This window comes from Phyllobates terribilis, unplaced genomic scaffold (assembly GCF_046119375.1).
Source record: "Phyllobates terribilis strain yellow unplaced genomic scaffold, ASM4611937v1 Scaffold_10__3_contigs__length_209671492, whole genome shotgun sequence".
NCBI classification, from domain to species: domain Eukaryota; kingdom Metazoa; phylum Chordata; class Amphibia; order Anura; family Dendrobatidae; genus Phyllobates; species Phyllobates terribilis.
The window spans coordinates 105,748,645-105,773,960 of NW_027362770.1; positions in this window are offsets into that span (position 1 = coordinate 105,748,645).

Consider the following 25,316-nt stretch of genomic DNA (forward strand, 5'->3'; position numbering starts at 1 on the left):
GAAGTTTAAAAATGCTTTGGAACTCTCCTATTTTTCTCGGAATTCTGGTGAAGTTTAAAAATGCATTAGAACTCTCCTATTGTTCTCGGAATTCTGATGAACTTTAAAAATTCTTTTCAACTCTCCCATAGTACTCGTAATCTTATTGTTTTTTTTACATAAGTCTATAGAGCTCTCCCATTTTTCTCGGAAGTCTGCTGAAGTTTAAAAATTCTTTGCAACTTTCTCATTCTTCTCGCAGTTCTGCTGAAGTTTAAAAATGCTTTGGAACTCTCCCATTGTTCTCAGAATGTTATTGTTTTATTAAATAAGTCTGTAGAAATCTACCATTGTTCTCAAAGTTTTGGTGAAGTTTAAAATTGCTTTGGAACTCTCCCATTGTTCTTGGAATTCTGTTGAAGTTTAAAAATACTTTGTAACTCTCCCATTGTACTCGGAATTCTGCTGAAATTTAAAAATGCTTTGGAACTCTTTCATTGTTCTCAGAATGTTACTGTTTTTTTAAACAATTCTGTAGAATTCTCCCATTTTTCTCAAAATTTTTGTGAAGTTTAAAAATGGTTTGGAACTCTCCCATTGTTCTCGGAATTCTGCTGAAGTTTAAAAATGCTTTGGAACTCTCCCATTGTTCTCAGAATGTTATTCTTTTTTTAAATAAGTCTGTACAACTCTCCCATTGTTCTCGGAATTCTGCTGAAGTTTAAAGATGCTATGAAACTCTCACATTGTTCTCAGAATTCTGGTGAAGTTTAAAAATGCTTTGGAACTCTCCCATTGTTCTCAGAATGTTATTCTTTTTTTAAATAAGTCTGTACAACTCTCCCATTTTTCTCGGAATTATGCTGAAGTTTAAAGATGCTATGAAACTCTCACATTGTTCTTAGAATTCTGCTGAAGTTAAAAAATGCTTTGGAACTCTCCCATTGTTCTCGGAATGTTATTGTTTTTTTTGCAATAAGTCTGTAGAACCCTCCCACTGTTCTCGGAATTCTGGTGAAGTTTAGAAATGCTTTGGAACTCTCACATTGTTCTTTGAATTCTGCTGAAGTTTAAAAATGTTTTGGAACTCTCCCATTGTTCTCAGAATGTTATTGATTTTTTACTAAGTCGGTAAAACACTCCAAATGTTCTTGGAAATTTGGTGAAGTTTAAAAATGCTTTGGAACTCTCCTATTTTTCTCGGAATTCTGGTGAAGTTTAAAAATGCATTAGAACTCTCCTATTGTTCTCGGAATTCTGATGAACTTTAAAAATTCTTTTCAACTCTCCCATAGTACTCGTAATCTTATTGTTTTTTTTACATAAGTCTATAGAACTCTCCCATTTTTCTCGGAAGTCTGCTGAAGTTTAAAAATTCTTTGCAACTTTCTCATTCTTCTCGCAGTTCTGCTGAAGTTTAAAAATGCTTTGGAACTCTCCCATTGTTCTCAGAATGTTATTGTTTTATTAAATAAGTCTGTAGAAATCTACCATTGTTCTCAAAGTTTTGGTGAAGTTTAAAATTGCTTTGGAACTCTCCCATTGTTCTTGGAATTCTGTTGAAGTTTAAAAATACTTTGTAACTCTCCCATTGTACTCGGAATTCTGCTGAAATTTAAAAATGCTTTGGAACTCTTTCATTGTTCTCAGAATGTTACTGTTTTTTTAAACAATTCTTTAGAATTCTCCCATTTTTATCAAAATTTTTGCGAAGTTTAAAAATGGTTTGGAACTCTCCCATTGTTCTCGGAATTCTGCTGAAGTTTAAAAATGCTTTGGAACTCTCCCATTGTTCTCAGAATGTTATTCTTTTTTTAAATAAGTCTGTACAACTGTCCCATTGTTGTCGGAATTCTGCTGAAGTTTAAAGATGCTATGAAACTCTCACATTGTTCTCAGAATTCTGGTGAAGTTTAAAAATGCTTTGGAACTCTCCCATTGTTCTCGGAATGTTATTGTTTTTTTTGCTATAAGTCTGTAGAACTCTCCCATTGTTCTCGGAATTCTGTTGAAGTTTAAAATGCTTTGGAACTCTCACATTGTTCTCAGAATTCTGCTGAAGTTTAAAAATGTTTTGGAACTCTCCCATTGTTCTCAGAAAGTTATTGATTTTTTAATAAGTCTGTAGAACTCTCCCATTGTTCTCAAGTTTTGGTGAAGTTTAAAAATGCTTTGGAACACTCCCATTGTTCTCGGAATTCTGCTGAAGTTTAAAAATTCTTTGGAACCTCCCATTGTTCTCAAAAATCTGCTGAAGTTTAAAAATGCTTTGGAACTCTTTCATTGTTCACAGGATGTTACTGTTTTTTACATAAGTCTGTAGAACTCTCCCATTGTTCTCGGAATTTTGCTGAAGTTTAAAGATGCTTTGGAACTCTCCCTTTGTTCATTGTTCGTGGAATTCTGCTGAAGTTTATAAATGCTTTGGAACTCACTCTTATTATTCTTGGAATTCTTCTGAAGTTTAAAGATGCTTTGGTACACTCCCATTGTTCTCGGAATGTTATTGTTTTTTTAAATAAGTCTGTACAACTCTCCCATTGTTCTCGGAAATCTGCTGACATTTAAAAATGCTTTGAAACTCTCCCATAGTTTTCGCAATGTTATTGTTTTTTTAAATAATTCTGTAGCACTCTCCCATTGTTCTCGGAATTCTGCTGAAGTTTAAAAATGCTTTGCAACTCTCCCATTGTTCTCCGATTACTACTGAAGTTTAAAAATGCTTTTGAACTCTCCCATTGTTCTCAGATTGTTATTGGTTTTTTTTAAATAAGTATGAAGAATTCTCCCATTGTTCTCAAAATTTTGGTGAAGTTTAAAAATGTTTTGTAAATCTCCCATTGTTCTTGGAATTCTGCTGAGGTTTAAAGATGCTGTGGAACCCTCCCATTGTTCTCGGAATACTGCTAAAGTTTAAAAATGCTTTGGAAATCTCCCATTGTTCTCGGAATTCTGCTGACGTTTATAAATGCTTTGCAACTCGCTCTTAATGTTCTCGGAATACTGCTGAAATTTAAAGATGCTTTGGAACTCTCCCATTATTCTCGTAATGTTATTTTTTTTTTAAAAAAGTCTGTAAAACTCTCCCATTGTTCTCGGAAATCTGCTGACATTTAAAAAAGCTTTGTAACTCTCCATTTTTCTCAGAATATTACTGTTTATTTTTAAATAAGTCTGTAGAACTCTCCCATTGTTCTCAGTATTCTGCAGAAGTTTAAAAATGCTTTGGAACTCTCCCATTGTTCTCGTAAATCTGCTGAAGTTTAAAAATGCTTTGGAACTCTCCCATTGTTCTAGGAATGTTATTGTTTTTTTAAATAAGTCTGTAGAACTCTCCCATTGTTCTCGGAATTCTGCTGAGGTTTAAAAATGCTTTGGTACTCTCCCATTGTTCTCGGAATGTTATTGTTTTTTTTTTAAATAAGTCTGTAGAACCCTCCCATTGTTCTCAGAATTCTGCTGAAGTTTAAAAATGCTTTGGAACTCTCCCATTGTTCTCGGAATGTTATTTTTTTTTTGCAATAAGTCTGTAGAACTCTCCCACTGTTTTCGGAATTCTGGTGAAGTTTAGAAATGCTTTGGAACTCTCACATTGTTCTTTGAATTCTGCTGAAGTTTAAAAATGCTTTGGAACTCTCCTATTTTTCTCGGAATTCTGGTGAAGTTTAAAAATGCAATAGAACTCTCCTATTGTTCTCGGAATTCTGATGAACTTTAAAAATTATTTTCAACTCTCCCATAGTACTCGTAATCTTATTGTTTTTTTACATAAGTCTATAGAACTCTCCCATTTTTCTCGGAAGTCTGCTGAAGTTTAAAAATTCTTTGCAACTTTCTCATTCTTCTCGCAGTTCTGCTGAAGTTTAAAAATGCTTTGGAACTCTCCCATTGTTCTTGGAATTCTGTTGAAGTTTAAAAATACTTTGTAACTCTCCCACTGTTCTCGGAATTCTGCTGAAGTTTAAAAATGCTTTGGAACTCTTTCATTGTTCTCAGAATGTTACAGTTTTTTTATACAATTCTGTAGAATTCTCCCATTTTTCTCAAAATTTTTGTGAAGTTTAAAAATGGTTTGAAACTCTCCCATTGTTCTCGGAATTCTGCTGAAGTTTAAAAATGCTTTGGAACTCTCCCATTGTTCTCAGAATGTTATTCTTTTTTTAAATAAGTCTGTACAACTCTCCCATTGTTCTCGGAATTCTGCTGAAGTTTAAAGATGCTATGAAACTCTCACATTGTTCTCAGAATTCTGCTGAAATTTAAAAATGCTTTGGAACTCTCCCATTGTTCTCGGAATGTTATTGTTTTTTTTGCAATAAGTCTGTAGAACTCTCCCATTGTTCTCGGAATTCTGTTGAAGTTTAAAAATGCTTTGGAACTCTCACATTGTTCTCAGAATTCTGCTGAAGTTTTAAAAATGTTTTGGAACTCTCCCATTGTTCTCAGAAAGTTATTGATTTTTTCATAAGTCTGTAAATCTATCCAATTGCTCTCAGAATTCTGCTGAAGTTTAAAAATTCTTTGGAACTTTCCCATTTTTCTCGTAATGTTATTTTTTTTTTTTTTAAATCAGTCTGTAGAACTCTCCCATTGTTCTCGGAGTTCTGCTGAAGTTTAAAATTCTTTTCAAACACTCCCATTGATCTTGGAATTCTGCTGAAGTTTAAAAATACATTGGAACTCTCCCATTTTTCTCAGAATGTTATTGTTTTTTAAATAAGTCTGTAGAACTCTCCCATTGTTCTCAAGTTTTGGTGAAGTTTAAAAATGCTTTGGAACTCTCCCATTGTTCTCGGAATTCTGCTGAAGTTTAAAAATTCTTTGGAACCTCCCATTGTTCTCAAAAATCTGCTGAAGTTTAAAAATGCTTTGGAACTCTTTCATTGTTCACAGGATGTTACTGTTTTTTAAATAAGTCTGTAGAACTCTCCCATTGTTCTCGGAATTTTGCTGAAGTTTAAAGATGCTTTGGAACTCTCCCTTTGTTCATTGTTCGTGGAATTCTGCTGAAGTTTATAAATGCTTTGGAACTCACTCTTATTATTCTTGGAATTCTTCTGAAGTTTAAAGATGCTTTGGTACACTCCCATTGTTCTCGGAATGTTATTGTTTTTTTAAATAAGTCTGTACAACTCTCCCATTGTTCTCGGAAATCTGCTCACATTTAAAAATGCTTTGGAACTCTCCCATAGTTTTCGGAATGTTATTGTTTTTTTAAATAAGTCTGTAGCACTCTCCCATTGTTCTCGGAATTCTGCTGAAGTTTAAAAATGCTTTGGAACATTCCAATTGTTCTCTTAATTCTGGTGTAGTTTAAAAATGCTTTGCAACTCTCCCATTGTTCTCCGATTACTACTGAAGTTTAAAAATGCTTTTGAACTCTCCCATTGTTCTCAGATTGTTATTGTTTTTTTTTAAATAAGTATGAAGAATTATCCCATTGTTCTCAAAATTTTGGTGAAGTTTAAAAATGTTTTGTAAATCTCCCATTGTTCTTGGAATTCTGCTGAGATTTAAAGATGCTGTGGAACCCTCCCATTGTTCTCGGAATACTGCTAAAGTTTAAAAATGCTTTGGAAATCTCCCATTGTTCTCGGAATTCTGCTGAAGCTTAAAAATGCTTTGGAACACTCCCATTGTTCTCAGAATTCTGCTGACGTTTATAAATGCTTTGCAACTCGCTCTTAATGTTCACGGAATACTGGTGAAATTTAAAGATGCTTTCGAACTCTCCCATTGTTCTCGTAATGTTATTTTTTTTTAAAAAAAGTCTGTAAAACTCTCCCATTGTTCTCGGAAATCTGCTGACATTTAAAAATGCTTTGTAACTCTCCCATTTTTCTCAGAATATTACTGTTTTTTTTAAATAAGTCTGTAGAACTCTCCCATTGTTCTTGGTATTATGCAGAAGTTTAAAAATGCTTTGGAACTCTCCCATTGTTCTAGGAATGTTATTGTTTTTTTTAGATAAGTCTGTAGAACTCTCCCATTGTTCTCGGAATTCTGCTGAGGTTTAAAAATGCTTTGGACCTCTCCCATTGTTCTTGGAATGTTATTGTTTTTTTTTTTAAATAAGTCTGTAGAACCCTCCCATTGTTCTCAGAATTCTGCTGAAGTTTAGAAATGCTTAGGATCTCTCCCATTGTTCTCGGAATGTTATTGTTTTTTTGCAATAAGTCTGTAGAACTCTCCCACTGTTCTCGGAATTCTGGTGAAGTTTAGAAATGCTTTGGAACTCTCACATTGTTCTTTGAATTCTGCTGAAGTTTAAAAATGTTTTGGAACTCTCCCATTGTTCTCAGAATGTTATTGATTTTTTAATAAGTCGGTAAAACACTCCAAATGTTCTTGGAAATTTGGTGAAGTTTAAAAATGCTTTGGAACTCTCCTATTTTTCTCGGAATTCTGGTGAAGTTTAAAAATGCATTAGAACTCTCCTATTGTTCTCAGAATTCTGATGAACTTTAAAAAAGCTTTTCAACTCTCCCATAGTACTCGTAATCTTATTGCTTTTTTACATAAGTCTATAGAACTCTCCCATTTTTCTCGGAAGTCTGCTGAAGTTTAAAAATTCTTTGCAACTTTCTCATTCTTCTCGCAGTTCTGCTGAAGTTTAAAAATGCTTTGGAACTCTCCCATTGTTCTCAGAATGTTATTGTTTTATTAAATAAGTCTGTAGAAATCTCCCATTGTTCTCAAAGTTTTGGTGAAGTTTAAAAATGCTTTGGAACTCTCCCATTGTTCTTGGAATTCTGTTGAAGTTTAAAATTACTTTGGAACTCTTTCATTGTTCTCAGAATGTTACTGTTTTTTTAAACAATTCTGTAGAATTCTCCCATTGATCTCAAAATTTTTGTGAAGTTTAAAAATGCTTTGGAACTCTCCCATTGTTCTCGGAATTCTGCTGAAGTTTAAAAATGCTTTGGAACTCTCCCATTGTTCTCAGAATGTTATTCTTTTTTTAAATAAGTCTGTACAACTCTCCCATTGTTCTCAGAATTCTGCTGAAGTTTAAAGATGCTATGGAACTCTCACATTGTTCTCAGAATTCTGCTGAAGGTTAAAAATGCTTTGGAACTCTCCCATTGTTCTCAGAATGTTATTGTTTTACTAAATAAGTCTGTAGAAATCTCCCATTGTTCTCAAAGTTTTGGTGAAGTTTAAAAATGCTTTGGAACTCTCCCATTGTTCTTGGAATTCTGTTGAAGTTTAAAAATACTTTGTAACTCTCCCATTGTTCTCGGAATTCTGCTGTAGTTTAAAAATGCTTTGGAACACTTTCAGTGTTCTCAGAATGTTACTGTTTTTTTAAACAATTCTGTAGAATTCTCCCATTTTTCTCAAAATTTTTGTGAAGTTTAAAAATGGTCTGGAACTCTCCCATTGTTCTCGGAATTCTGCTGAAGTTTAAAAATGCTTTGGAACTCTCCCATTGTTCTCAGAATGTTATTCTTTTTTTAAATAAGTCTGTACAACTCTCCCATTTTTCTCGGAATTATGCTGAAGTTTAAAGATGCTATGAAACTCTCACATTGTTCTCAGAATTCTGCTGAAGTTAAAAAATGCTTTGGAACTCTCCCATTGTTCTCGTAAATCTGCTGAAGTTTAAAAATGCTTTGGAACTCTCCCATTGTTCTAGGAATGTTATTGTTTTTTTAAATAAGTCTGTAGAACTCTCCCATTGTTCTCGGAATTCTGCTGAGGTTTAAAAATGCTTTGGTACTCTCCCATTGTTCTCGGAATGTTATTGTTTTTTTTTTAAATAAGTCTGTAGAACCCTCCCATTGTTCTCAGAATTCTGCTGAAGTTTAAAAATGCTTTGGAACTCTCCCATTGTTCTCGGAATGTTATTTTTTTTTTGCAATAAGTCTGTAGAACTCTCCCACTGTTTTCGGAATTCTGGTGAAGTTTAGAAATGCTTTGGAACTCTCACATTGTTCTTTGAATTCTGCTGAAGTTTAAAAATGCTTTGGAACTCTCCTATTTTTCTCGGAATTCTGGTGAAGTTTAAAAATGCAATAGAACTCTCCTATTGTTCTCGGAATTCTGATGAACTTTAAAAATTATTTTCAACTCTCCCATAGTACTCGTAATCTTATTGTTTTTTTACATAAGTCTATAGAACTCTCCCATTTTTCTCGGAAGTCTGCTGAAGTTTAAAAATTCTTTGCAACTTTCTCATTCTTCTCGCAGTTCTGCTGAAGTTTAAAAATGCTTTGGAACTCTCCCATTGTTCTTGGAATTCTGTTGAAGTTTAAAAATACTTTGTAACTCTCCCACTGTTCTCGGAATTCTGCTGAAGTTTAAAAATGCTTTGGAACTCTTTCATTGTTCTCAGAATGTTACAGTTTTTTTATACAATTCTGTAGAATTCTCCCATTTTTCTCAAAATTTTTGTGAAGTTTAAAAATGGTTTGAAACTCTCCCATTGTTCTCGGAATTCTGCTGAAGTTTAAAAATGCTTTGGAACTCTCCCATTGTTCTCAGAATGTTATTCTTTTTTTAAATAAGTCTGTACAACTCTCCCATTGTTCTCGGAATTCTGCTGAAGTTTAAAGATGCTATGAAACTCTCACATTGTTCTCAGAATTCTGCTGAAATTTAAAAATGCTTTGGAACTCTCCCATTGTTCTCGGAATGTTATTGTTTTTTTTGCAATAAGTCTGTAGAACTCTCCCATTGTTCTCGGAATTCTGTTGAAGTTTAAAAATGCTTTGGAACTCTCACATTGTTCTCAGAATTCTGCTGAAGTTTTAAAAATGTTTTGGAACTCTCCCATTGTTCTCAGAAAGTTATTGATTTTTTCATAAGTCTGTAAATCTATCCAATTGCTCTCAGAATTCTGCTGAAGTTTAAAAATTCTTTGGAACTTTCCCATTTTTCTCGTAATGTTATTTTTTTTTTTTTTAAATCAGTCTGTAGAACTCTCCCATTGTTCTCGGAGTTCTGCTGAAGTTTAAAATTCTTTTCAAACACTCCCATTGATCTTGGAATTCTGCTGAAGTTTAAAAATACATTGGAACTCTCCCATTTTTCTCAGAATGTTATTGTTTTTTAAATAAGTCTGTAGAACTCTCCCATTGTTCTCAAGTTTTGGTGAAGTTTAAAAATGCTTTGGAACTCTCCCATTGTTCTCGGAATTCTGCTGAAGTTTAAAAATTCTTTGGAACCTCCCATTGTTCTCAAAAATCTGCTGAAGTTTAAAAATGCTTTGGAACTCTTTCATTGTTCACAGGATGTTACTGTTTTTTAAATAAGTCTGTAGAACTCTCCCATTGTTCTCGGAATTTTGCTGAAGTTTAAAGATGCTTTGGAACTCTCCCTTTGTTCATTGTTCGTGGAATTCTGCTGAAGTTTATAAATGCTTTGGAACTCACTCTTATTATTCTTGGAATTCTTCTGAAGTTTAAAGATGCTTTGGTACACTCCCATTGTTCTCGGAATGTTATTGTTTTTTTAAATAAGTCTGTACAACTCTCCCATTGTTCTCGGAAATCTGCTCACATTTAAAAATGCTTTGGAACTCTCCCATAGTTTTCGGAATGTTATTGTTTTTTTAAATAAGTCTGTAGCACTCTCCCATTGTTCTCGGAATTCTGCTGAAGTTTAAAAATGCTTTGGAACATTCCAATTGTTCTCTTAATTCTGGTGTAGTTTAAAAATGCTTTGCAACTCTCCCATTGTTCTCCGATTACTACTGAAGTTTAAAAATGCTTTTGAACTCTCCCATTGTTCTCAGATTGTTATTGTTTTTTTTTAAATAAGTATGAAGAATTATCCCATTGTTCTCAAAATTTTGGTGAAGTTTAAAAATGTTTTGTAAATCTCCCATTGTTCTTGGAATTCTGCTGAGATTTAAAGATGCTGTGGAACCCTCCCATTGTTCTCGGAATACTGCTAAAGTTTAAAAATGCTTTGGAAATCTCCCATTGTTCTCGGAATTCTGCTGAAGCTTAAAAATGCTTTGGAACACTCCCATTGTTCTCAGAATTCTGCTGACGTTTATAAATGCTTTGCAACTCGCTCTTAATGTTCACGGAATACTGGTGAAATTTAAAGATGCTTTCGAACTCTCCCATTGTTCTCGTAATGTTATTTTTTTTTAAAAAAAGTCTGTAAAACTCTCCCATTGTTCTCGGAAATCTGCTGACATTTAAAAATGCTTTGTAACTCTCCCATTTTTCTCAGAATATTACTGTTTTTTTTAAATAAGTCTGTAGAACTCTCCCATTGTTCTTGGTATTATGCAGAAGTTTAAAAATGCTTTGGAACTCTCCCATTGTTCTAGGAATGTTATTGTTTTTTTTAGATAAGTCTGTAGAACTCTCCCATTGTTCTCGGAATTCTGCTGAGGTTTAAAAATGCTTTGGACCTCTCCCATTGTTCTTGGAATGTTATTGTTTTTTTTTTTAAATAAGTCTGTAGAACCCTCCCATTGTTCTCAGAATTCTGCTGAAGTTTAGAAATGCTTAGGATCTCTCCCATTGTTCTCGGAATGTTATTGTTTTTTTGCAATAAGTCTGTAGAACTCTCCCACTGTTCTCGGAATTCTGGTGAAGTTTAGAAATGCTTTGGAACTCTCACATTGTTCTTTGAATTCTGCTGAAGTTTAAAAATGTTTTGGAACTCTCCCATTGTTCTCAGAATGTTATTGATTTTTTAATAAGTCGGTAAAACACTCCAAATGTTCTTGGAAATTTGGTGAAGTTTAAAAATGCTTTGGAACTCTCCTATTTTTCTCGGAATTCTGGTGAAGTTTAAAAATGCATTAGAACTCTCCTATTGTTCTCAGAATTCTGATGAACTTTAAAAAAGCTTTTCAACTCTCCCATAGTACTCGTAATCTTATTGCTTTTTTACATAAGTCTATAGAACTCTCCCATTTTTCTCGGAAGTCTGCTGAAGTTTAAAAATTCTTTGCAACTTTCTCATTCTTCTCGCAGTTCTGCTGAAGTTTAAAAATGCTTTGGAACTCTCCCATTGTTCTCAGAATGTTATTGTTTTATTAAATAAGTCTGTAGAAATCTCCCATTGTTCTCAAAGTTTTGGTGAAGTTTAAAAATGCTTTGGAACTCTCCCATTGTTCTTGGAATTCTGTTGAAGTTTAAAATTACTTTGGAACTCTTTCATTGTTCTCAGAATGTTACTGTTTTTTTAAACAATTCTGTAGAATTCTCCCATTGATCTCAAAATTTTTGTGAAGTTTAAAAATGCTTTGGAACTCTCCCATTGTTCTCGGAATTCTGCTGAAGTTTAAAAATGCTTTGGAACTCTCCCATTGTTCTCAGAATGTTATTCTTTTTTTAAATAAGTCTGTACAACTCTCCCATTGTTCTCAGAATTCTGCTGAAGTTTAAAGATGCTATGGAACTCTCACATTGTTCTCAGAATTCTGCTGAAGGTTAAAAATGCTTTGGAACTCTCCCATTGTTCTCAGAATGTTATTGTTTTACTAAATAAGTCTGTAGAAATCTCCCATTGTTCTCAAAGTTTTGGTGAAGTTTAAAAATGCTTTGGAACTCTCCCATTGTTCTTGGAATTCTGTTGAAGTTTAAAAATACTTTGTAACTCTCCCATTGTTCTCGGAATTCTGCTGTAGTTTAAAAATGCTTTGGAACACTTTCAGTGTTCTCAGAATGTTACTGTTTTTTTAAACAATTCTGTAGAATTCTCCCATTTTTCTCAAAATTTTTGTGAAGTTTAAAAATGGTCTGGAACTCTCCCATTGTTCTCGGAATTCTGCTGAAGTTTAAAAATGCTTTGGAACTCTCCCATTGTTCTCAGAATGTTATTCTTTTTTTAAATAAGTCTGTACAACTCTCCCATTTTTCTCGGAATTATGCTGAAGTTTAAAGATGCTATGAAACTCTCACATTGTTCTCAGAATTCTGCTGAAGTTAAAAAATGCTTTGGAACTCTCCCATTGTTCTCGGAATGTTATTGTTTTTTTTGCAATAAGTCTGTAGAACCCTCCCACTGTTCTCGGAATTCTGGTGAAGTTTAGAAATGCTTTGGAACTCTCACATTGTTCTTTGAATTCTGCTGAAGTTTAAAAATGTTTTGGAACTCTCCCATTGTTCTCAGAATGTTATTGATTTTTTACTAAGTCGGTAAAACATTCCAAATGTTCTTGGAAATTTGGTGAAGTTTAAAAATGCTTTGGAACTCTCCTATTTTTCTCGGAATTCTGGTGAAGTTTAAAAATGCATTAGAACTCTCCTATTGTTCTCGGAATTCTGATGAACTTTAAAAATTCTTTTCAACTCTCCCATAGTACTCGTAATCTTATTGTTTTTTTTACATAAGTCTATAGAACTCTCCCATTTTTCTCGGAAGTCTGCTGAAGTTTAAAAATTCTTTGCAACTTTCTCATTCTTCTCGCAGTTCTGCTGAAGTTTAAAAATGCTTTGGAACTCTCCCATTGTTCTTGGAATTCTGTTGAAGTTTAAAATTACTTTGGAACTCTTTCATTGTTCTCAGAATGTTACTGTTTTTTTAAACAATTCTGTAGAATTCTCCCATTGATCTCAAAATTTTTGTGAAGTTTAAAAATGCTTTGGAACTCTCCCATTGTTCTCGGAATTCTGCTGAAGTTTAAAAATGCTTTGGAACTCTCCCATTGTTCTCAGAATGTTATTCTTTTTTTAAATAAGTCTGTACAACTCTCCCATTGTTCTCAGAATTCTGCTGAAGTTTAAAGATGCTATGGAACTCTCACATTGTTCTCAGAATTCTGCTGAAGGTTAAAAATGCTTTGGAACTCTCCCATTGTTCTCAGAATGTTATTGTTTTACTAAATAAGTCTGTAGAAATCTCCCATTGTTCTCAAAGTTTTGGTGAAGTTTAAAAATGCTTTGGAACTCTCCCATTGTTCTTGGAATTCTGTTGAAGTTTAAAAATACTTTGTAACTCTCCCATTGTTCTCGGAATTCTGCTGTAGTTTAAAAATGCTTTGGAACACTTTCAGTGTTCTCAGAATGTTACTGTTTTTTTAAACAATTCTGTAGAATTCTCCCATTTTTCTCAAAATTTTTGTGAAGTTTAAAAATGGTCTGGAACTCTCCCATTGTTCTCGGAATTCTGCTGAAGTTTAAAAATGCTTTGGAACTCTCCCATTGTTCTCAGAATGTTATTCTTTTTTTAAATAAGTCTGTACAACTCTCCCATTTTTCTCGGAATTATGCTGAAGTTTAAAGATGCTATGAAACTCTCACATTGTTCTCAGAATTCTGCTGAAGTTAAAAAATGCTTTGGAACTCTCCCATTGTTCTCGGAATGTTATTGTTTTTTTTGCAATAAGTCTGTAGAACCCTCCCACTGTTCTCGGAATTCTGGTGAAGTTTAGAAATGCTTTGGAACTCTCACATTGTTCTTTGAATTCTGCTGAAGTTTAAAAATGTTTTGGAACTCTCCCATTGTTCTCAGAATGTTATTGATTTTTTACTAAGTCGGTAAAACATTCCAAATGTTCTTGGAAATTTGGTGAAGTTTAAAAATGCTTTGGAACTCTCCTATTTTTCTCGGAATTCTGGTGAAGTTTAAAAATGCATTAGAACTCTCCTATTGTTCTCGGAATTCTGATGAACTTTAAAAATTCTTTTCAACTCTCCCATAGTACTCGTAATCTTATTGTTTTTTTTACATAAGTCTATAGAACTCTCCCATTTTTCTCGGAAGTCTGCTGAAGTTTAAAAATTCTTTGCAACTTTCTCATTCTTCTCGCAGTTCTGCTGAAGTTTAAAAATGCTTTGGAACTCTCCCATTGTTCTTGGAATTCTGTTGAAGTTTAAAAATACTTTGTAACTCTCCCATTGTACTCGGAATTCTGCTGAAATTTAAAAATGCTTTGGAACTCTTTCATTGTTCTCAGAATGTTACTGTTTTTTTAAACAATTCTGTAGAATTCTCCCATTTTTCTCAAAATTTTTGTGAAGTTTAAAAATGGTTTGGAACTCTCCCATTGTTCTCGGAATTCTGCTGAAGTTTAAAAATGCTTTGGAACTCTCCCATTGTTCTCAGAATGTTATTCTTTTTTTAAATAAGTCTGTACAACTCTCCCATTGTTCTCGGAATTCTGCTGAAGTTTAAAGATGCTATGAAACTCTCACATTGTTCTCAGAATTCTGGTGAAGTTTAAAAATGCTTTGGAACTCTCCCATTGTTCTCAGAATGTTATTCTTTTTTTAAATAAGTCTGTACAACTCTCCCATTTTTCTCGGAATTATGCTGAAGTTTAAAGATGCTATGAAACTCTCACATTGTTCTCAGAATTCTGCTGAAGTTAAAAAATGCTTTGGAACTCTCCCATTGTTCTCGGAATGTTATTGTTTTTTTTGCAATAAGTCTGTAGAACCCTCCCACTGTTCTCGGAATTCTGGTGAAGTTTAGAAATGCTTTGGAACTCTCACATTGTTCTTTGAATTCTGCTGAAGTTTAAAAATGTTTTGGAACTCTCCCATTGTTCTCAGAATGTTATTGATTTTTTACTAAGTCGGTAAAACACTCCAAATGTTCTTGGAAATTTGGTGAAGTTTAAAAATGCTTTGGAACTCTCCTATTTTTCTCGGAATTCTGGTGAAGTTTAAAAATGCATTAGAACTCTCCTATTGTTCTCGGAATTCTGATGAACTTTAAAAATTCTTTTCAACTCTCCCATAGTACTCGTAATCTTATTGTTTTTTTTACATAAGTCTATAGAACTCTCCCATTTTTCTCGGAAGTCTGCTGAAGTTTAAAAATTCTTTGCAACTTTCGCATTCTTCTCGCAGTTCTGCTGAAGTTTAAAAATGCTTTGGAACTCTCCCATTGTTCTCAGAATGTTATTGTTTTATTAAATAAGTCTGTAGAAATCTACCATTGTTCTCAAAGTTTTGGTGAAGTTTAAAATTGCTTTGGAACTCTCCCATTGTTCTTGGAATTCTGTTGAAGTTTAAAAATACTTTGTAACTCTCCCATTGTACTCGGAATTCTGCTGAAATTTAAAAATGCTTTGGAACTCTTTCATTGTTCTCAGAATGTTACTGTTTTTTTAAACAATTCTGTAGAATTCTCCCATTTTTCTCAAAATTTTTGTGAAGTTTAAAAATGGTTTGGAACTCTCCCATTGTTCTCGGAATTCTGCTGAAGTTTAAAAATGCTTTGGAACTCTCCCATTGTTCTCAGAATGTTATTCTTTTTTTAAATAAGTCTGTACAACTCTCCCATTGTTCTCGGAATTCTGCTGAAGTTTAAAGATGCTATGAAACTCTCACATTGTTCTCAGAATTCTGGTGAAGTTTAAAAATGCTTTGGAACTCTCCCATTGTTCTCGGAATGTTATTGTTTTTTTTGCTATAAGTCTGTAGAACTCTCCCATTGTTCTCGGAATTCTGTTGAAGTTTAAAAATGCTTTGGAACTCTCACATTGTTCTCAGAATTCTGCTGAAGTTTAAAAATGTTTTGGAACTCTCCCATTGTTCTCAGAAAGTTATTGATTTTTTAATAAGTCTGTAAATCTATCCAATTGCTCTCGGAATTCTGCTGAAGTTTAAAAATTCTTTGGAATTTTCCCATTTTTCTCGTAATGTTATTTTTTTTTTTTTAAATCAGTCTGCAGAACTCTCCCATTGTTCTCGGAATTCTGCTGAAGTTTAAAATTCTTTTCAACACTCCCATTGATCTCGGAATTCTGCTGAAGTTTAAAAATACATAGGAACTCTCCCATTGTTCTCAGAATGTTATTGTTTTTTTAAATAAGTCTGTAGAACTCTCCCATTGTTCTCAAGTTTTGGTGAAGTTTAAAAATGCTTTGGAACTCTCCCATTGTTCCCGGAAATTCTGCTGAAGTTTAAAAATTCTTTGGAACCTCCCATTGTTCTCAAAAATCTGCTGAAGTTTAAAAATGCTTTGGAACTCTTTCATTGTTCTCAGAATGTTACTGTTTTTTTAAACAATTCTGTAGAATTCTCCCATTGATCTCAAAATTTTTGTGAAGTTTAAAAATGGTTTGGAACTCTCCCATTGTTCTCGGAATGTTATTCTTTTTTTAAATAAGTCTGTACAACTCTCCCATTGTTCTCAGATTTCTGCTGAAGTTTAAAAATGTTTTGGAACTCTCCCATTGTTCTCAGAAAGTTATTGATTTTTTAATAAGTCTGTAAATCTCTCCAATTGCTCTCGGAATTCTGCTGAAGTTTAAAAATTCTTTGGAACTTTCCCATTTTTCTCGTAATGTTATTTTATTTTTTTTTAAATCAGTCTGTAGAACTCTCCCATTTTTCTCGGAATTCTGCTGAAGTTTAAAATTCTTTTCAACACTCCCATTGTTCTCGGAATTCTGCTGAAGTTTAAAAATTCTTTGGAAACTCCCATTGTTCTCAAAAATCTGCTGAAGTTTAAAAATGCTTCGGAACTCTTTCATAGTTCGCAGGATGTTACTGTTTTTTACATAAGTCTGTAGAACTCTCCCATTGTTCTCGGAATTTTGCTGAAGTTTAAAGATGCTTTGGAACTCTCCCTTTGTTCATTGTTCGTGGAATTCTGCTGAAGTTTATAAATGCTTTGGAACTGATTCTTATTATTCTTGGAATTCTTCTGAAGTTTAAAGATGCTTTGGTACACTCCCAATGTTCTCGGAATGTTAGTGTTTTTTTATGTAAGTCTGTACAACTCTCCCATTGTTCTCGGAAATCTGCTGACATTTAAAAATGCTTTGGAACTCTCCCATAGTTTTCGGAATGTTATTGTTTTTTTAAATAAGTCTGTAGCACTCTCCCATTGTTCTCGTAATTCTGCTGAAGTTTAAAAATGCTTTGTAACATTCCCATTGTTCTCATAATTCTGGTGTAGTTTAAAAATGCTTTGCAACTCTCCCATTGTTCTCCGATTACTACTGAAGTTTAAAAATGCTTTTGAACTCTCCCATTGTTCTCAGATTGTTATTGTTTTTTTTAAATGAGTATGAAGAATTCTCCCATTGTTCTCAAAATTTTGGTGAAGTTTAAAAATGTTTTGTAAATCTCCCATTGTTCTTGGAATTCTGCTGAGGTTTAAAGATGCTGTGGAACCCTCCCATTGTTCTCGGAATACTGCTAAAGTTTAAAAATGCTTTGGAAATCTCACATTGTTCTCGGAATTCTGCTGAAGCTTAAAAATGCTTTGGAATACTCCCATTGTTCTCGGAATTCTGCTGACGTTTATAAATGCTTTGCAACTCGCTCTTAATGTTCTCGGAATACTGCTGAAATTTAAAGATGCTTTGGAACTCTCCCATTGTTCTCGTAATGTTATTTTTTTTTTAAAAAAAGTCTGTAAAACTCTCCCATTGTTCTCGGAAATCTGCTGACATTTAAAAATGCTTTGTAACTCTCCCATTTTTCTCAGAATATTACTGTTTTTTTTTAAATAAGTTTGTAGAACTCTCCCATTGTTCTCAGTATTCTGCAGAAGTTTAAAAATGCTTTGGAACTCTCCCATTGTTCTCGTAAATCTGCTGAAGTTTAAAAATGCTTTGGAACTCTCCCATTGTTCTAGGAATGTTATTGTTTTTTTTAAATAAGTCTGTAGAACCCTCCCATTGTTCTCAGAATTCAGCTGAAGTTTAAAAATGCTTTGGAACTCTCCCATTGTTCTCGGAATGTTATTGTTTTTTTGCAATAAGTCTGTAGAACCCTCCCACTGTTCTCGGAATTCTGGTGAAGTTTAGAAATGCTTTGGAACTCTCACATTGTTCTTTGAATTCTGCTGAAGTTTAAAAATGTTTTGGAACTCTCCCATTGTTCTCAGAATGTTATTGATTTTTTACTAAGTCGGTAAAACACTCCAAATGTTCTTGGAAATTTGGTGAAGTTTAAAAATGCTTTGGAACTCTCCTATTTTTCTCGGAATTCTGGTGAAGTTTAAAAATGCATTAGAACTCTCCTATTGTTCTCGGAATTCTGATGAACTTTAAAAAATCTTTTCAACTCTCCCATAGTACTCGTAATCTTATTGTTTTTTTTACATAAGTCTATAGAACTCTCCCATTTTTCTCGGAAGTCTGCTGAAGTTTAAAAATTCTTTGCAACTTTCTCATTCTTCTCGCAGTTCTGCTGAAGTTTAAAAATGCTTTGGAACTCTCCCATTGTTCTCAGAATGTTATTGTTTTATTAAATAAGTCTGTAGAAATCTACCATTGTTCTCAAAGTTTTGGTGAAGTTTAAAATTGCTTTGGAACTCTCCCATTGTTCTTGGAATTCTGTTGAAGTTTAAAAATACTTTGTAACTCTCCCATTGTACTCGGAATTCTGCTGAAATTTAAAAATGCTTTGGAACTCTTTCATTGTTCTCAGAATGTTACTGTTTTTTTAAACAATTCTGTAGAATTCTCCCATTTTTCTCAAAATTTTTGTGAAGTTTAAAAATGGTTTGGAACTCTCCCATTGTTCTCGGAATTCTGCTGAAGTTTAAAAATGCTTTGGAACTCTCCCATTGTTCTCAGAATGTTATTCTTTTTTTAAATAAGTCTGTACAACTCTCCCATTGTTCTCGGAATTCTGCTGAAGTTTAAAGATGCTATGAAACTCTCACATTGTTCTCAGAATTCTGGTGAAGTTTAAAAATGCTTTGGAACTCTCCCATTGTTCTCAGAATGTTATTCTTTTTTTAAATAAGTCTGTACAACTCTCCCATTTTTCTCGGAATTATGCTGAAGTTTAAAGATGCTATGAAACTCTCACATTGTTCTCAGAATTCTGCTGAAGTTAAAAAATGCTTTGGAACTCTCCCATTGTTCTCGGAATGTTATTGTTTTTTTTGCAATAAGTCTGTAGAACCCTCCCACTGTTCTCGGAATTCTGGTGAAGTTTAGAAATGCTTTGGAACTCTCACATTGTTCTTTGAATTCTGCTGAAGTTTAAAAATGTTTTGGAACTCTCCCATTGTTCTCAGAATGTTATTGATTTTTTACTAAGTCGGTAAAACACTCCAAATGTTCTTGGAAATTTGGTGAAGTTTAAAAATGCTTTGGAACTCTCCTATTTTTCTCGGAATTCTGGTGAAGTTTAAAAATGCATTAGAACTCTCCTATTGTTCTCGGAATTCTGATGAACTTTAAAAATTCTTTTCAACTCTCCCATAGTACTCGTAATCTTATTGTTTTTTTTACATAAGTCTATAGAACTCTCCCATTTTTCTCGGAAGTCTGCTGAAGTTTAAAAATTCTTTGCAACTTTCGCATTCTTCTCGCAGTTCTGCTGAAGTTTAAAAATGCTTTGGAACTCTCCCATTGTTCTCAGAATGTTATTGTTTTATTAAATAAGTCTGTAGAAATCTACCATTGTTCTCAAAGTTTTGGTGAAGTTTAAAATTGCTTTGGAACTCTCCCATTGTTCTTGGAATTCTGTTGAAGTTTAAAAATACTTTGTAACTCTCCCATTGTACTCGGAATTCTGCTGAAATTTAAAAATGCTTTGGAACTCTTTCATTGTTCTCAGAATGTTACTGTTTTTTTAAACAATTCTGTAGAATTCTCCCATTTTTCTCAAAATTTTTGTGAAGTTTAAAAATGGTTTGGAACTCTCCCATTGTTCTCGGAATTCTGCTGAAGTTTAAAAATGCTTTGGAACTCTCCCATTGTTCTCAGAATGTTATTCTTTTTTTAAATAAGTCTGTACAACTCTCCCATTGTTCTCGGAATTCTGCTGAAGTTTAAAGATGCTATGAAACTCTCACATTGTTCTCAGAATTCTGGTGAAGTTTAAAAATGCTTTGGAACTCTCCCATTGTTCTCGGAATGTTATTGTTTTTTTTGCTATAAGTCTGTAGAACTCTCCCATTGTTCTCGGAATTCTGTTGAAGTTTAAAAATGCTTTGGAACTCTCACATTGTTCTCAGAATTCTGCTGAAGTTTAAAAATGTTTTGGAACTCTCCCATTGTTCTCAGAAAGTTATTGATTTTTTAATAAGTCTGTAAATCTATCCAATTGCTCTCGGAATTCTGCTGAAGTTTAAAAATTCTTTGGAATTTTCCCATTTTTCTCGTAATGTTATTTTTTTTTTTTTAAATCAGTCTGCAGAACTCTCCCATTGTTCTCGGAATTCTGCTGAAGTTTAAAATTCTTTTCAACACTCCCATTGATCTCGGAATTCTGCTGAAGTTTAAAAATACATAGGAACTCTCCCATTGTTCTCAGAATGTTATTGTTTTTTTAAATAAGTCTGTAGAACTCTCCCATTGTTCTCAAGTTTTGGTGAAGTTTAAAAATGCTTTGGAACTCTCCCATTGTTCCCGGAAATTCTGCTGAAGTTTAAAAATTCTTTGGAACCTCCCATTGTTCTCAAAAATCTGCTGAAGTTTAAAAATGCTTTGGAACTCTTTCATTGTTCTCAGAATGTTACTGTTTTTTTAAACAATTCTGTAGAATTCTCCCATTGATCTCAAAATTTTTGTGAAGTTTAAAAATGGTTTGGAACTCTCCCATTGTTCTCGGAATGTTATTCTTTTTTTAAATAAGTCTGTACAACTGTCCCATTGTTCTCAGATTTCTGCTGAAGTTTAAAAATGTTTTGGAACTCTCCCATTGTTCTCAGAAAGTTATTGATTTTTTAATAAGTCTGTAAATCTCTCCAATTGCTCTCGGAATTCTGCTGAAGTTTAAAAATTCTTTGGAACTTTCCCATTTTTCTCGTAATGTTATTTTATTTTTTTTTAAATCAGTCTGTAGAACTCTCCCATTTTTCTCGGAATTCTGCTGAAGTTTAAAATTCTTTTCAACACTCCCATTGTTCTCGGAATTCTGCTGAAGTTTAAAAATTCTTTGGAAACTCCCATTGTTCTCAAAAATCTGCTGAAGTTTAAAAATGCTTCGGAACTCTTTCATAGTTCGCAGGATGTTACTGTTTTTTACATAAGTCTGTAGAACTCTCCCATTGTTCTCGGAATTTTGCTGAAGTTTAAAGATGCTTTGGAACTCTCCCTTTGTTCATTGTTCGTGGAATTCTGCTGAAGTTTATAAATGCTTTGGAACTGATTCTTATTATTCTTGGAATTCTTCTGAAGTTTAAAGATGCTTTGGTACACTCCCAATGTTCTCGGAATGTTAGTGTTTTTTTATGTAAGTCTGTACAACTCTCCCATTGTTCTCGGAAATCTGCTGACATTTAAAAATGCTTTGGAACTCTCCCATAGTTTTCGGAATGTTATTGTTTTTTTAAATAAGTCTGTAGCACTCTCCCATTGTTCTCGTAATTCTGCTGAAGTTTAAAAATGCTTTGTAACATTCCCATTGTTCTCATAATTCTGGTGTAGTTTAAAAATGCTTTGCAACTCTCCCATTGTTCTCCGATTACTACTGAAGTTTAAAAATGCTTTTGAACTCTCCCATTGTTCTCAGATTGTTATTGTTTTTTTTAAATGAGTATGAAGAATTCTCCCATTGTTCTCAAAATTTTGGTGAAGTTTAAAAATGTTTTGTAAATCTCCCATTGTTCTCGGAATACTGCTAAAGTTTAAAAATGCTTTGGAAATCTCACATTGTTCTCGGAATTCTGCTGAAGCTTAAAAATGCTTTGGAATACTCCCATTGTTCTCGGAATTCTGCTGACGTTTATAAATGCTTTGCAACTCGCTCTTAATGTTCTCGGAATACTGCTGAAATTTAAAGATGCTTTGGAACTCTCCCATTGTTCTCGTAATGTTATTTTTTTTTTAAAAAAAGTCTGTAAAACTCTCCCATTGTTCTCGGAAATCTGCTGACATTTAAAAATGCTTTGTAACTCTCCCATTTTTCTCAGAATATTACTGTTTTTTTTTAAATAAGTTTGTAGAACTCTCCCATTGTTCTCAGTATTCTGCAGAAGTTTAAAAATGCTTTGGAACTCTCCCATTGTTCTCGTAAATCTGCTGAAGTTTAAAAATGCTTTGGAACTCTCCCATTGTTCTAGGAATGTTATTGTTTTTTTTAAATAAGTCTGTAGAACCCTCCCATTGTTCTCAGAATTCAGCTGAAGTTTAAAAATGCTTTGGAACTCTCCCATTGTTCTCGGAATGTTATTGTTTTTTTTGCAATAAGTCTGTAGAACCCTCCCACTGTTCTCGGAATTCTGGTGAAGTTTAGAAATGCTTTGGAACTCTCACATTGTTCTTTGAATTCTGCTGAAGTTTAAAAATGTTTTGGAACTCTCCCATTGTTCTCAGAATGTTATTGATTTTTTAATAAGTTGGTAAAACACTCCAAATGTTCTTGGAAATTTGGTGAAGTTTAAAAATGCTTTGGAACTCTCCTATTTTTCTCGGAATTCTGGTGAAGTTTAAAAATGCATTAGAACTCTCCTATTGTTCTCAGAATTCTGATGAACTTTAACCCCTTAAGCCCCGGAGCATTTTTTCGTTTTTGCATTTTCGTTTTTGCTCCCCTTGTTCCCAGAGCCATAGCGTTTTTATTTTTTGGTCAATATGGCCATGTGAGGGCTTATTTTTTGCGGGACGAGTTGTACTTTTCAACGCCATTACTAGTTTTATCATATCCTGTACGGAAAAACGGGAAAAAAATTCCAAGTGCGGTAAAATTGCAAAAAAAGTGCAATACCACAGTTGTTTTTTATTTATTTTTTTTACCATGTTAACTGAATGCTAAAACTGACCTGCCCTTCTTATTCTACAGGTCATTACGAGTTCATAGACACCAAACATGTATAGGTTCTTTTATATTTAAGTGGTGAAAAAAAATTCCAAAATTTGGTAAAAAAAAAAATAGCGCCATTTTCTAAGACCCGTAGCGTCTCCATTTTTCGTGATCTGGGGCTGGTTGATGGCTTATTTTTTGCGTGCCAGGCTGACGTTTTTATTGATAACATTTGGGGTAGATCCGATGTTTTGATCGCCCGTTATTGCATTTTATTGCAATTTTGCGGCGACCAAAAAACGTAATTCTGGCGTTTAGAATTTTTTTCTCGCTACGCCGTTTACCGATCGGAATAATTCTTTTTTTATATTGATAGATCGGGCGATTCTGAACGCGGCAATACCAAATATGTGTATGTGGGGCTTTATTTTATATATTTTATTTTGAATGGGGCGAAAGGGGGGTGATTTAAACTTTTATATTTTTTTATTTTTTTTTATATTTTTAAAAACTTTTTTTTTTTACTTTTTGCATGCTTCTATAGTCTCCATAGGAGACTAGAAGCAGCAACTATCCGATCGCCTCTGCTACATACAGGGGACGAGCAGGTTCCCTGCATGCAGCAGAAATGGTCCTGTGCTATGAGCGCCGACCACTAGGTGGCGCTCATAGCGACAAGATCATGACAACCACAGGCGTCTGCTGCAGACCCTGGGTTGTCATGCACGCCCATCGGCGACCCGCGATCACGTGACGGGGTCGCCGGTGGGCGGGGCTTATGACGCGCTACCCGGAAGCGCGCGTTAAATGCTGCTGTCGGAGATTGACAGCAGCATTTAACTGGTTAACAGCCACGGGTGGATTGCGATTCCACCCGCGGCTGTTGCGGGCACATGTCAGCTGTAAGAATCAGCTGACATGTGCTCCGTTCAGTGAGGGCTCAGCGCAGCAGCCCTCACTGAACGGGGGGTACGCAAATATGCGTACTAATACGTCCCCGGTAAGTAAGGGGTTAAAAAAGCTTTTCATCTCTCCCATAGTACTCGTAATCTTATTGCTTTTTTACATAAGTCTATAGAACTCTCCCATTTTTCTCGGAAGTCTGCTGAAGTTTAAAAATTCTTTGCAACTTTCTCATTCTTCTCGCAGTTCTGCTGAAGTTTAAAAATGCTTTGGAACTCTCCCATTGTTCTCAGAATGTTATTGTTTTAGTAAATAAGTCTGTAGAAATCTCCCATTGTTCTCAAAGTTTTGGTGAAGTTTAAAAATGCTTTGGAACTCTCCCATTGTTCTTGGAATTCTGTTGAAGTTTAAAAATACTTTGGAACTCTTTAATTGTTCTCAGAATGTTACTGTTTTTTTAAACAATACTGTAGAATTCTCCCATTGATCTCAAAATTTTTGTGAAGTTTAAAAATGGTTTGGAACTCTCCCATTGTTCTCGGAATTCTGCTGAAGTTTAAAAATGCTTTGGAACTCTCCCATTGTTCTCAGAATGTTATTCTTTTTTTAAATAAGTCTGTACAACTCTCCCATTGTTCTCAGAATTCTGCTGAAGTTTAAAGATGCTATGGAACTCTCACATTGTTCTCAGAATTCTGCTGAAGTTTAAAAATGTTTTGGAACTCTCCCATTGTTCTCAGAAAGTTATTGATTTTTTAATAAGTCTGTAAATCTCTCCAATTGCTCTCAGAATTCTGCTAAAGTTTAAAAATGCTTTGGAACTCTCCCATTGTTCTCAGAATGTTGTTGTTTTACTAAATAAGTCTGTAGAAATCTCCCATTGTTCTCAAAGTTTTGGTGAAGTTTAAAAATGCTTTGGAACTCTCCCATTGTTCTTGGAATTCTGTTGAAGTTTAAAAATACTTTGTAACTCTCCCATTGTTCTCGGAATTCTGCTGTAGTTTAAAAATGCTTTGGAACACTTTCATTGTTCTCAGAATGTTACTGTTTTTTTAAACAATTCTGTAGAATTCTCCCATTTTTCTCAAAATTTTTGTGAAGTTTAAAAATGGTCTGGAACTCTCCCATTGTTCTCGGAATTCTGCTGAAGTTTAAAAATGCTTTGGAACTCTCCCATTGTTCTCAGAATGTTATTCTTTTTTTAAATAAGTCTGTACAACTCTCCCATTTTTCTCGGAATTCTGCTGAAGTTTAAAGATGCTATGAAACTCTCACATTGTTCTCAGAATTCTGCTGAAGTTTAAAAATGCTTTGGAACTCTCCCATTGTTCTCGGAATGTTATTGTTTATTTTGCAATAAGTCTGTAGAACTCTCCCATTGTTCTCGGAATTCTGTTGAAGTTTAAAAATGCTTTGGAACTCTCACATTGTTCTCAGAATTCTGCTGAATTTTAAAAATGTTTTGGAACTCTCCCATTGTTCTCAGAAAGTTATTGATTTTTTAATAAGTCTGTAAATCTATCCAATTGCTCTCGGAATTCTGCTGAAGTTTAAAAATTCTTTGGAAATTTTCCCATTTTTCTCGTAATGTTATTTTTTTTTTTTTTAAATCAGTCTGCAGAACTCTCCCATTGTTCTCGGAATTCTGCTGAAGTTTAAAATTCTTTTCAACACTCCCATTGATCTCGGAATTCTGCTGAAGTTTAAAAATACATAGGAACTCTCCCATTGTTCTCAGAATGTTATTGTTTTTTTAAATAAGTCTGTAGAACTCTCCCATTGTTCTCAAGTTTTGGTGAAGTTTAAAAATGCTTTGGAACTCTCCCATTGTTCTCGGAAATTCTGCTGAAGTTT